This window comes from Prosopis cineraria, unplaced genomic scaffold (genome assembly GCF_029017545.1).
Source record: "Prosopis cineraria cultivar Desert tree isolate PC_DT_omini unplaced genomic scaffold, ASM2901754v1 PC3, whole genome shotgun sequence".
NCBI lineage: Eukaryota > Viridiplantae > Streptophyta > Magnoliopsida > Fabales > Fabaceae > Prosopis > Prosopis cineraria.
In genome coordinates this window covers 38277680-38292212 of record NW_026555334.1, presented here as the reverse complement: position 1 = coordinate 38292212, position 14533 = coordinate 38277680, and the positions used below count along the sequence as shown (strand labels likewise).

Genomic DNA, 14533 nt, shown 5'->3' with positions numbered 1-14533 from the left:
CAATTAAGCAATCACGCTCAAAATGATCACCAAACTTCCATTGGACAATAACATAACATGGTGAACAAAGTTCAACACATTAATCAATTGGTCATTTTGACACTCAAAACACTTGACATATATTACATGTAAGTAACTTGGCCAAGCACACCTAATCCATAACACCATTCTTGGACCAAGATATACAACTTATCACAAATTCATATAAGTGATATCCAAACAATGTCATGTTCCTAAGTTAGCAATATTTAGTGATAATATTCATTACAAAACCAAAAAAGAGAAAGGGAAGAGCTATACTACAATGCTCTTCACTCTTCAGATGCTCCTTTCTTCCCCTTACCCCTACCGGAGCCTTTACCTGTAAAATATAACCACAGGGATAAACATCTCAGTAATCAATATAGTTCATCAAATGTTTATTACCATAAATAACCATGAAAAAGTATCAAAACCATAGTAATAACAAGCATACCATAATTATGAGATATATGTATCTCTTCTCAAGAAAACATATAGTTTTATACTAATATGATCATCTAACCACCGAACCTCCAATGCTCCCTAACATGAAACTATAAGCTCTCCTGGTTCAACTACTTGTTGACCCGAGCACACTTTCAATAGTAGAAATACCTAGCCAAAGGTAATCTAACCTACCCACAGACTATGATTTTTTCCTCTTCACACACTTATGATAGAGACATTGTTGACTCCTAATCGCATCCTAACGGGTACTAGGGAGTTGCCAGACTGCCCGGATGTCTCATGGTAACAATCTCATATAATGCTGTACCAGATGTCCCATGGTGTCAGCTTGACCATATGAATTTTTCACTCACATATCTCCACACCCATAAATTTCCACATATCTCGGGGGAACTCCCACCCCCTATAATCATGCTCTTTCATAATTTTCACTACTTTTCATCACATTTTCACATCGCACTCATATACATAGTATATACATTTTAATTAGAAATAATAACTATTTATAAAATACTTTTTTATGTAAAAATCATTTACAATGTCAAATTATGCATAAAACTCTTCAAAACTATAACTTTATCATTTAAAATTACTTCTATACAGTTTCAATAATTAATAAACACAATAAACTATATGGTTACCTCAACCTTTTATCACACAAAAAGGGTTACCATGGATCAACGTTAGCTCCACACTTTTTATATGCACGATAAGGCTCGAGCAACGCTCAATTATCACTCTGAATAACTCTGAATTCACTAGGTTCTAAGTGCTTAAAATACTCAAGTTCCTTTTCTAATAATACCAACTATTTCTACATACTCTAACCATCCTATTAAACATTCTAACACACTAATTTCACTAATTAATATCCCACATTGTCTCAAAATCTTTAAATTATACTTAGGATTCGTCCAAACCCTTACCAAAAATTCTCAATCACTACAATTAAAGTTAGAAGCTTAATTTAACCTCCCAAAATCTTAAATAAACTAATGGGTTTAGTCTAAATCTAAGAAAATCAAAATCAAAGCCCCCATTAGCCTAAATATTCAGATTTTCACATAAAAAAGGAAGAAGAGGGAATGTAAAACTTACCCAATGGTGATTCAAGCTCTAAATGCCCTCAAAGTAGCCTAGAGATCGTGTCCTAGTAGACCGAAAGCTTTTCTCCATCGCTCTCTCGGTATCTCTCTTTTTTCTCTTTTGTTTTTGATCTATTTTTTCGTGTCTGATATGTGCAGATTTTGCACGTGTGCCATGACGCATTGACTCGCCCCCAGGGCATATGGCACAGAAAGCCCTATAAAATTTTAAACTCTCTTTCGTGCTATGGCCCACTTAAACCTCAACTCGGCCCTTTTATAAGGCTGTCCAAGAATCCAAAAACTATATTAATCTCCATAAGTCTCGCTAAATAACAATTTATCTAAATTGATCAAATTACCCTTAAAAATATAAATGATTACTAATGAGGAAACTTAGGATGTTACACACCTTGTATTTGTAGATGATCTCTTCCTTTTTTGTGAAGTGAGTATTAAATAGTTGAATATAGTGAAGCAATCGTTGGATATTTTTAACAATGTTTTCGGCCAAAAGGTAAGCACTAATAAGATGAGTATATTTTTTTTAATAATGTGCTTTCTCATATGCTAGTGGAAATAATTACATCAAGTAGATTTGCAAGAAGTGAGGTGCTAGGTAAATATATTGGCTCAATGGATACTAGAGGGTAAAAAAAAGTAGCAATTTAATTTCTTTATCGAAAAGGTACAGCAGAGACTAAATAGATGGAAGGCAGAGACTCTATCCCTGGCAAGACAATTGATTTTGGTCTAATCAGTAATAGCCCAAATTCCTAATTACCACATGATGCACATTAAAGTTCCAACTAGAGTTTGTAAAGAAATTAAAAAGGCTCAACGAAACTTCATTTGGAATTCTCCTAAGAAAAAAGAAGAGTTCACATACTAAGCTAGAATACCCTTTATACACTAAAAGAGCAAGGGGGTTATGGATTGCACAGGTTAGAAACCATAAATAAAGCCCTCCTGTGTAAAGTTGTCTGGAACATTTCACAAACCTAGATAACTTATGCAATTCCATTTTGTGTGGTAAGTATAAAAGGAAAATTGATCTTATTAAAGGGGCTATAACTAAGAGCCATAATTCGGTGTTTTTGAGGACTATAGTTGAGTTATAGCCCAGTGTTGTACAGTTCCTTGAGTAAGATATCAAAGATGGAAGGAGACTCTACTTTGGAAAGATAAATGGCTGCCTAATAGAGGAGCTTTAATTGATTATTGCAAATAGTGGCCTCCTGATGAGTTAATTAACATGAAAGTAATAGATGCTATAAATGTTACAGAAGAGTAGAATCTTCTACTTTTGAATAATTTTTTAAAGGATAGAGACATTAGATTACCTACTGTAACATCCTAAATTTTAATTCTTGAATTATCAAGAAATTAATCAAGTTTAATAATGAAAATTGAGTGATTTAATGTAGCAAGTGGCCATGAGGTCTAATATATGCAATCAGTAGTGATTTTAGCTCGAATTATGGGTCCAAAGTGAAGTTGGGCCACCCAAGCATCAAAAGGACGAGAAAACACGACAGAAGTGTCTCTATGCCACGTATCGTGATGTGTAACATGTTTGCTACTGTGTACAGATGACAAAAGGATAGAAGGAAATCTTTGTGTTTTGTGTCACAGCACGTGCTGTGTGTACCACAGCGCATGGTCCATTTTCTGCAATCTTAAGTCCCAAATATGATGCAAAAAATAGAGGAAAGAAAGAGGGATTGGGAGAGAAACAAAGAGGATGAAGAGGGCTTTGCTAGAGCACGACATTGGGATGGATTTAAGTGAGTTTGAAGTTTCATATCACCTAAGGTAAGTTCCTGAAGCCTTAATCTCCCTCTCCTTTTCATTATCTTGAAGTTTTTTTTATTAGGGTTTGATAATGTGAAATTTTTTTCAATTCATATAGGTTATAAGTCTAAATTCATTGACTCAAATAGAGTAATGAAAATTGTTTAGAATATTTAAATAAAGTATTAATAGTTTTAAAGGTTGTTGGATGGTAAATGTTATAAACATCTAAAAATGACATTAATGAGGGTTGTTGGAAGAGTTGTAATGCCATTAGTGAAAGTTTAATGGCTCATTAATAATATTGAAAGCTAAAGATAGATAAAAAAACCCAACGAGTAAGCCCAAATGTGAGAAATATGGACCTTGGATATTCTAAGAGTGGAAAGTGAGAGTTGAAAAATGTGTTTGACATTATTGGTGAGTTTAAAATTGATTAATTATAAATTAAGCATTTAGGCATCGTTTTGGCTTGGAAAATCAAACTTGTAAGCTAAATATTGAGGGATAAACCTTGACCTCTCAAAGGTTTGAGGTAATCGGGAGAACTCTATCTTGGGTAATTATTTGCTAATGGAATGTTAATTGTAAAATGTGTAAATTAGCTTGTATGATTTGACTTTTGAATGTGAAAGCATGTCATTAGCCTTAATAATTGCTTGAATTGTGAATGTGCATAATGTTTTATTTGACTTGAAATGTGACATTAAAGTTAAAATGATTTTTGAATTATGAACATGCATATGTTGTGGACAAGAAATGTGATATGCGTGATAGGATAAATGTTTATTGATGGGGAAATTGATGATTTGATCAAGTGGAAAATGTTTGCAAAAATAATATAGATGCTTACTTGGGTAACATATTATTGTAAGCCTAATATGCTAATAATGAATAAATGAGATTGTGAAAAGGAGTAGTTAAAACTCATATAGTATTTTTGGCTGCCTTTCAATGCATGAGGGTATAGTTTTGTCCCATATGTTGTTAAGAGACTAAAACTTACCTATCTCTACCAGTTTATGAAAGAGATTAACTTAGGGTATATGACACCCTAAAGATTTGAAAGTGAGAAAAATTGTGGTCTAAGAGGGAGTACTGTAATCTTTGACCGGGTCACACCCTATAATTGGTGAGCTTAGGTAGTGTGGTTACACAAATAGAGCCCTATTTGATGTTATAGCTTATGATTTCAATTAGAGAAAATAAGGAGGATAGAAGGATGGTTTGATCATGTATATGTATTTATATGATATGTCACATTATTAAGTTGTGGCAAGTCATGTTAATATAGGGTAGGTGTAACATCTCAATTTAAATTTTTTAGAGTTAATAAAAAATTAGGAAGAATGTTTGAAGGTAAATAAATTAATTAGGAGATTTTTTAACTTATGATATAATTTTTGTGTTAAGATTTGTTTTTACAAATTGAAAATAATAATAATAATAAGACAATATACATATATATAGAGATAGAGAGAGAGGAGAAGAGGCGGTGGAGTATTAGGAAAACAATATATATATATATATATATATAATATGATAGAGAAGTGGCAGTGGAAAGGGAGTATATTAATTGTTGATTTGGCCTTTTCTTCACTCAACGCACATGAGCGAGAGAGAGAGAGAGAGAGAGAGAGAAGCAAAGGAGAGGACAAGGAATTGAGATGATTTTGAGGTAAGATTTCATGCTCAAAACTATTTCAATTCTTAAAACTTTTTTTATAAATATTTCTCTACTCGTCTAAAGCTTTTTAATGATAATAAAATTTTGATGAGTAGAATAAATTTTAAGGTTATAACTTAAAGTAAGTATTGACTTTTAATAATGAAAACTATAAATTAGCAAAGATAAATTAAATTTTATCAGTTTAGATTTATTCTATTAACTGATTTGAGAGTTTAAAATTAAGGTTTTGCCATAAAATTTGTGATTTCTAATGTATAGGATATTTATATTGATTAAATTATGTTTTTGGGATTTAGATAAGTTAATTTAACTTAATTTTGGATTTTTTATCAAAAGGACTTAGATTGGAAGGATATAATTGTAAATTTAAGAAGTTTAGTTGAATAGTTTATTTAATTGATAAATTACAAGCACACGTGTATCTAATGGTATGTATATCATTTGATGTTATAAATTAATCTGTTATTATAGTTAAGAAGTTCCCTACACATCTGAGTTAGTTATGGCTTAGAAAAAAAGTAATATTAGAATATCCTTTCATATATTGAGATACTGATTTTTATTACTGTATATATATAAATATATATTAATACTTGTGTGATATTATTGTGGAATGTAACATTTATTTTATGTGACACAAAAGAGGTAAAAAGGATGGCTAGTAATGTGATCATTTGCTTGGAATTGATGATTGAATATTTATGCTGCGTGGTTTGCCTTCACTATGTATATAGTGGTTGGCCTTTTTCTTGTAGTTCCAATGTCTTTGACATTTTAGGTTGATGGGTACCTCCTTTTTAAGGAAAGGAGTCCTATTCTGATGACAATGTACTTTTGGTCGAATATGACCTCAGTTTAGGCCCCAACTAACGGTAAGAAGGGAGTTGGGAGCCATAAAAGTGAGGTTGAAAAATGTATCACTGTTGTGAACATCGTATTTTGTTTAGATATTTTTTAAATTTAATAATAAATAACTAAAAAATATATAAAAATACAAAATGAAATTTAATCCTTTTTTAGGATTATATTTTAAAAAAACTAATTTTAACAAAATCAAAAAAAAATCTTGTTTAAGTCTTTTAAAATCTCTCATAAATTATCTCAACCATTCAAAGATATTAAAAATTAATTTTTTTAGACTTAAATATTTTTAAATTTCTCTCCTTAAATCCTTTTGTTCTCCATTTAAATATATATATATATATATATATTTTTTTTAAAAATTAGATTTTCCTTTCTCTCCTTTAATCTAAAAAAAAGCATTAAAAAGAATGGCAAAAAACGCTGGTCATGCACATAAAAAGAGAGTAGCTTGAAAACAACTTTCGGCCAGGCATAAAAGCTTTACAAAGCAAGCACACAGTCACAAAATGCCAGAAAGAAAAAAAAAACAAGGTCAAGCTTGCGTGCACAATGAACACACGAAACCAGAGCCACAGCACAGAGGAGAACGCTTGAAACACATAACAGAAAAGAGAACAGAGAGCAGGCGAAAAAAAACTAGACATACACACAGAAGAAGCAAAAATAGAAACACTCGGGAACAGCAAAAAGCAGACAGCAAATGGAAAAGGAAACGAAAAGCATGGCACACGCAGAAAATGCAGCTGAAAAGAAGGAAAAAAGAAGAAGCAAAGCAGGAGAGTAATGATTCACCTCTTCCATCCTCTATATAAGGCTGAACGTGAAACAGATAGGGAAGAGCTGGTTTTTGCTAGAGAAAAGGAAAAAGCACTAATATGTCACAGCAGACGTAGAAAACTAGAGATTAAAAAAGAAAAAGAAAGACAGGAATGGACGAGGAGATTGAAAAAAATTGAGACGTGAAAGAGGCTGGAGGCTAAAAAAACAAAGGCCGAGAGGACGAGGGAAGAGGCTGTTCTAGCAAAAAAAACAGAGACGAGAGGCTAAAAAAGGAGAGAGCGAGTCTGAGAAAAACTGGAGGAGATGGAGGAAAGAAAAACTGAATTAGAGACAGAGCATAGGGACGAGAAAACAAAAAATAGAGCATGAAGAAGGAGCAAAAAACCTAAACGACAGTAGAAAAGGAGAGGAAGAGAGGAAAGAAAAGGAGGGAGCACTGATTCAAAACTGAAAAAAGAGAGCTAGAAATGAGAAGCAGAGCACGGAGAAGAGGAGGAAGAAAAGAGCACGAGAAGTAAAAAAACAGAGGAGAGATAAAAGAAAAAAAGAGACAGCAGAAACGTGAGGGAGAGGCGAGTCTGAGGAAGAAAAGAGAGAGATGGAACGAAACTGGAAAGGGAGAGAGGAGAATAAAAACAGAGCATAAAAGAGGGAGAGTGAGGGAGCGAGAGGACAGTGATGGAGTACTTTGATATGAAGGTGTTCAGATATTCATTGACATTCAAACACATGAGCAAAGGGATGAAGAGATTAACAGCACACTCATAGAAAAGAAGAAAACGTAAAAACAGAGCATGCACGTGCACGTGGGTACTGAATGAGATTATCTTCTTCTTCTTCCCTGAGTTATGTGGGTTTGGCTGCCAGCAATGCATAGGTTCTGATTCGATCCATCAGTTGGAGGAAGTGATATGGCTTCGAAGCACATCTTGAAGGAGTTTAAGGACTTGTAGAAAGATCCATCAACTTCATTCTGCACAGGTTCTAATACAGGTTTTTCATAACTTCATGTAGCCTTATATTATATCATTTCCTAATTTCAATGTATGCATAGCTTGTTATAAGGTACAGTAGTTGAAGGTGATGGATATATCACTACAGATTTGATTTTAGCGACCTATAATTAAAACTTAGACATACTTTTACACATTAGATTCTGTTAAGCTAAAAATCTTAATTATATAATGAATATGTTTTTGAACAACCCATATCATAAGAAAAAATTTTTGATAATAAAAAAAATTAAATCCCCACAAAATGATCCTATATCGTGGAAATTAATAAGATTTTTTGAGTACGAGGATCAATCTTGTAAGCATTTATATGAGTTTCAAAGGCTCATTATTAAATTTTTTTTATATAATAAATATTTAAGTCTTACGTGAGATTTTAAGAATCTTAGTAAAGAATTAAATTAATCACATTATCGTGTAGGATAATAAATTCTCGTAGATATCATGATTCACAATTTATGCGGTAAATAAATAAATAAATTTTGTAAATAAAATAAAATATTTTTATAATTTTAATTAATTAAAGTAATGAATTTAAATTATAATTATATTTACCAATTATATCTTTTGGTCGTGTGAGATTTTTAAAACTCTATAGACCTTTAAGATAATCGTGCTATCGTGTGAGTCAATAAGGCTTCGCAGGTATAACGATTAAGATTTTTATATTCAAAAATATGTGTCGTATAATTACACATTATAATATATTTAAAGTGAATATTATTTAATCCTTCTATCATGTGAGACTTTGAATCTCTGCAAATATTCAGGATAATCTCGTATTGTGTAAATTAATAAGATTTCACAGATATGAGAGAAAAACTTATGTATTAAAATTAACTCTCCTTTTATAATTCAAATTAATAATTTATTTAAGTTTCATGTAAGATTTCAAGAATCTTTATAGAGACTTAAATTAATCACATCATCATGGGGATAATAAGTCCTCATAGATGTAGTAATTCTCAATCTCTATTGTAAATAAGTGATTTTTGTAAATAATCATATAATATATAATTCAAGAAACTTAATTAACCAGATTAATGTATTTAAATTATAACTATATTTACCGATTATGTCTTTTAGTCACGTGAGATTTTTGAATCTTTATAGGCTTCTAAGATCATTGTATTATCGTATGAGTCAATAAGACTCTGCAGATATAACGATTAAGTTTCTAAAATATATATATATATATTATAGTTAATTAAATTAAATCAATTAAATTCCTTTATTGTGTGAGATTTTAAAATCTCCATAGATATTTAGGATAAATCATATTACCGTATAAGCCAATAAGGCTTTGCAAGTATGATGATTAAGAGCCTATAAATCATATATATACATACTTAAAAAATTATTATTGACACTTAAAAATGTACATAAGAATATAAATAAATAAATTAAATTGCCAAACTCTTTTATCGTGTGAGATTTCAGAATCTCCACAAATATTTAGAGCAATTGCATTACCGTATGAACTAATAAGGTTCTGCAGGTACTGCGATTAAAATTCTCAATCATAAAACATAAAAAAATAATTTTAAACTCTTTCCTTTCTTTATTAAAAATTCAAAAATTGAGAAAATAATTAAAATTAAATTACTTCTTACAATTTAAAATACACATATAAAAATTTTAGAAATTATTTTATTTGCAAAATGATAAATTATTTCTAATTAATTTCTCTTCAAAAAAATATTTTCACCAACAAACTTATAAACCTAAACTACGTGAACTTTAATCCCCATCATAGGATACGTAGGCCTCAGAGTTAGATTCTGAGTCAAGTCCATCCTCCCACATAAATAAATAAATATTTCTCACTTAATTCTTATCATTTTCATATCAAACATATGAATATAAAAGAGATAATTAAAATAATTATAAAACCATATTAATAGAGCACAACAAACTTCAGGTAACCGTTCTGACGAACGGGTGTCGTGGGGTGTCTAACACCTTCCCCACGCTCAACCAACTCTTGAATCTATTCTCTAATTTTGCAGACTATCCTTATCCTTCATTAAACGGTTTTCTGAGATTTACCTCAAAATTATAGTGGCGACTCCTCATTCGATCCGGTTCCTGCCATGAAGGCCGGGACCTCCGATCGCGTGCCGTCCGCGTAGCATTTTTTCGGGTGCGACAACTATTGTTTGAATTTGATATTGATTTAAAAATTGTTATATAATTGTGAATCCTGCATTCCCTGTTTTATGTATTGATTGTGAAATACATATGTATATTTATATATATGTTTGCGAACTAATTTCAAAAAGCATGTTGGTATATTTTAAAATAACTAATTGTTATTGGGATTTTAATCTCATATGTTACTTCTTATCATTTTTTTAAGTGAGCAGTCAAGTGGAGCTACAGGGAAGGCACCAAAGAAGTAAGTTTAGGCTCCCTTCTCTTGGCTTGGCACGTGGTTTTTTATTTATTTTTTGTAATTATAATTGCCATGACCTAGGAACCCTATGTAAATTTTATTTCATATAATTGTTATAGGTTATTTGACTAAAACTACTTAATCTTTTTGTTTGAACTGGTTTTATATTAGGCCAAGCCCATTTATTTTGGATTGTACATATTAATGGTATAAAAAAATGTGTGTGTAGCAGCATTGATAATATCTACAAATTGTTGTTGAACCCTGAACTTGCTACAAATTGTTTATTGGGCTTCATCTGCCCTAAACCCAGTGGTAATTGTTAATCTCATTATCGTTTGTTTGGACAATTATATTTTTGAGAAAAATATTTATTTATAAAGAAAAAGGGGGGAAGGTTTCCTTTTGTGAAAAAATTTGTGATAAAAATCAGATCTGTTAAAGTAAGGTTTACTTTAGTTACCAAGTAGCTAGACTCACCTCTCTTCTGTAACATTTTACAGGCTCTAGCTTTGGTATAGAGAGGGAAAAAGCTCCAAAAGTTTAGGAATCTGGGTATTCCTAGTGTAATTCCTCTATGATTTATTTATTTTGTGTAATCGATTAAATATTGCCAATTATGATGCATTTTATTTACACTTACACTATAAAGTTAGTTGTGATGTCTAGTTTGTATTTTGGGCCCTGAGTTGATGTGTATGATAAGTTGTATATACTGATAGGGTCAAAATACTAGTGTAATTATATGAATGTTCATTTGATTACAATATGAATGATATTTTGAAATGTAATGCTAAAATCTCCCCATTTTATTTTTTGGTATTAAAGAGGTTGAGAAGTGAAATTTCCATAAAATGGTTTAATTGTGCATATTGTATGTTGTCCAAATAGTTCTAAGTTCAATGAATATTTTAGGTGCTAGGAATGGCTTTTAGCACTTGTATAGGATTTTAGACACCTTTTTAATTATGAAAGTTGAGAAAAGTTGTGAAAATATATTTGGGCGTCTAACTCCCTAGTGTGACTTGTTTTAAAAGTGAAACTTATGCCATTAATTAGTTTATATTGAAAGCTTTTTATAGACACCTAAATTATTTCATTCGAATGTTGGACAAAGAAATGTGACACATCAGAAGTTGCCCGAATTTTACTATAGAATTGCTGTCATATGCATGCAACACGCCGTGGTTGCGCATCACACTATGAATGACGAGTTGTGATTTATGGTGTGCAAGCCGTGGCACATTGATATGTTTTTATCACCTTGAGATTTTTCAACCCTTTTCATTTCTCTAAAGTATCTCATGCTTTCATAACACTATTTTACTTTGATTATAAGTTAATAAATGGTTTCTAAGATATTTTGAACTATGAAAACTTAGGATCCCATTATTTAACAAACTTAGTAATCTCTCAATCAATTAATCCCTTGATTATCATAGATTATGATTTTAATTTAGTAATCTCTCCATCAATTAATCCCTTGATTATCATGGATTATGATTTTAATTATATTTATAAAGGAAGGATATTTCACTTACACAGCAAAAGAAGTTGAATACTAGGGGCTTTTCTATAGCATACAAGTGGCTCGTGACCTTTATAATAAGGTGATCATTGAAAGTGACTTTGCTACTATGGTTCAAGATTATCAAATGGTAATGAAGTCCAACAGTGGCAACTTCGCCAGGCTCTTAATTTAATTAATGAGTATTGGCAAGTCGTTATGAAACATGTTCATAGAGAGAATAATATATGTGTTGATTAGATTGCGAAATCAGGTCTTGGTCATAACTTTAATTGTAGTATTATTGAGGTTCCTCCTAGAGGATTAGCCAATAGTTGTATCAAGATGTAAAAGGGCCTTCAGGACTCTTGCCTCTAGTATTATGTAAATAAAGATGCTTGGGCTTTTGCCTTATTGTTGATCACAAACAGAGTTATGTGTTTTCAATTTAACAAAAGTTTATTTGTGAAAAATTTATTTGACAAAAGTTAATTCAGTGAAAATCAGTTGTTGTAACGAAATTTATATTTAAATATTTTTTTTAAAAGTCAATTTGATAAACTAAAAATCGTTTGAATTAATGATGATTTGTGCTTTTGAATATGCAATGATAAAAAAGAATATTGATTTATGATAAGGGGTAATTTTTATTATACAAATATAATAAATTAGAAATGTTTAAAAAATATAATATATAAAATAATGGATCTCATCTTAGCATGTAAATAAAAGTGAATTGCCACGCTTTTTTTTTCTTCTATCTCCCTCTACTTTATAAAGAAGCATTCAATCCACAGATTGTAAATAGGATTACTTTCAAAGATTTAGCTCTGCCAATTTTATTCTTTCTCTTTTCTGACACAAGTTTGGATCATACAGGTTCAACTCGAGCTCACATTCTTTGCTTTGAATTATAAACTAAGTGGCTAGGCAAAAAAGCATAATGTGCATGTTCTTGTAACAGAGAAATCCATATAAAGTAGAGACAAAAATATTTGGCACCTTAGCCATGAGTATATGCAATTCTCTATTCTTAAAGCAAATCCATATATGTGCCATACCTCTTCCTTTCATAGATTTCCTATTTATTTTCAAAACCTTGGTAAATGTGGTAGTCTCTTGTCTGTTTTTAAAATATATGCAAACCTCATTTTAAAAATAGGAGAAGTGTATGTGCAATTTACACGTTATTTAATTATCTATCTTTTTTTTTTTGGAGCAAAAGCGTGAAATAAATTTCCATGGTCAGAAGCCACTATGACCTGTAATTATGATATAGAGTTAAAAAAAAAAGCTTTAAATTTCACACAAGCTTTCTTTTTAGTTTACTTTTGTTTATAATTTGTTGATTTCTAAAAGGATGGCGCAAGGCTTCTTGAGATAATCAAAAGAACCCAATATACTTCGATTACTAATGGCAATTCAAATTGATTGCACAACCTAATTCATATTCTTAAAGCTAGATATTGGAATATTTATTTCTCTCAAGCAATGTGTGTAAAGAACAGTAGAACAACAAACAAGCTAAAAAAGGACATTTACATGATATATGTGGATCTAGAGGATGCTCCAAATCAAGCAGAGTAAAAATGTCCTTAGGATTCACACAATGCATGTAAAGAACAACAAAAAAGTAGGTGAAAGATTGGCATTTCTATATCTTGCGAATGACATTTTCTAGAATAGCAGGCGAAAGGGTTGAAAAGCAAAATTTGAAACCCATTCACTTCAAATTCATAACAAAATAAAAACAAAGCACATCATTATTCAATGTTCCATCAAAAAAGAAGAAGAAGAAGAAGGAAGCCTCATTCACAAGCATAATAGAATGAAAAAGGTAAGGAAAAAAGCACAAAAAATGAGAGCAGAAGGAGCATGAAGACGTACCTAGTTTGTGAGCTCGATTAACTGACAGATGGGATGAACTTAGATGCATGAAGTGATTTTTCCTTCTCTAAGCTCCAAAATGTCTCCACAATACAAGAAGCACCATGATCTATGACAGAATGAAGGTCGTTGATGTGCGTGGCCTTAGATCTATTGAAGTCGAACGAAGAACACATGAACAAAGCGACAAGAGAAGAAGAGCGTCTTGCAAATGGAAGAAACCAAGGGAATGACCTTCGAACTGTGGTCATCGGACGAGGGAGCATTGAGTGCGAGTTGAGCGAGATGATATGATGGATGAATGACGATGGTGAGGCAAGACGATAAGAGGATAAACACACATGATAAAGAGAATCCAAGGAGGAGAGGACTATTTGAAGTTATGTGTGAATGAAGAGTATCATGATCATTTAAAAAATTAGGTACACAATTATTCCTCTTGTAGTTGCCCCCAACTCCCATTTGAAATCCTTCAAACACACCCTTATATCAACGCGGTTTAGCTTCTCATTTATTTATGAAAACAAAACAAATGATTATCATTAAGTTTTACACTTTAGTTGAAGCAAAGATAATCAGCACTGGCTGGAATGGATAAAGTAATTCGTTTAAGCTCCAAAAAAATATAAAGTACAAAATTCACTAATTTTTTTAAATGCCTTTTTTATCGACAGTTTAGTTCGAACTCTTCTTCATGACAAGGGGAAAAGGGGCTGAAGTATTTTCCCACTTTTTTTAAATCTCGCTAGGCTTCATTCATGCGTCTGTTTTTAATTTTGAAAAAAAATTAAGTAAAAAAAATACTAAACTCAATTTGACAGATTTCTATTAATGACAACGAATTGGATATGGTCATGAGCTTTATAAATTGTTTGGATGGATTGAAAATTGTCACATCATTTGTAGTTTTATTTTCTCAAATTCAAATCCTGGTTTATTCTTTGAATTTATCCTTAAAAAATTATTTGAAAGAATTAAATTAAGGAATTTAATTGTAGATTTATTTATATTTTTATTTGATAAAAAAGC

The 14533-nt window shown here is 31.2% G+C and overlaps 1 long non-coding RNA gene across 1 annotated transcript; it reads right to left on the bottom strand.

The window, feature by feature from the left end:
* Window positions 1-40: 40 nt before the first annotated feature.
* Window positions 41-13918, bottom strand: LOC129305264 (uncharacterized). The gene is made up of 2 exons (XR_008591946.1): window positions 13505-13918; window positions 41-361 (listed from the first exon to the last, which is right to left on the bottom strand). It is a non-coding gene; the product is annotated as an uncharacterized LOC129305264 (long non-coding RNA).
* Between the last annotated feature and the right edge of the window lie 615 nt (window positions 13919-14533).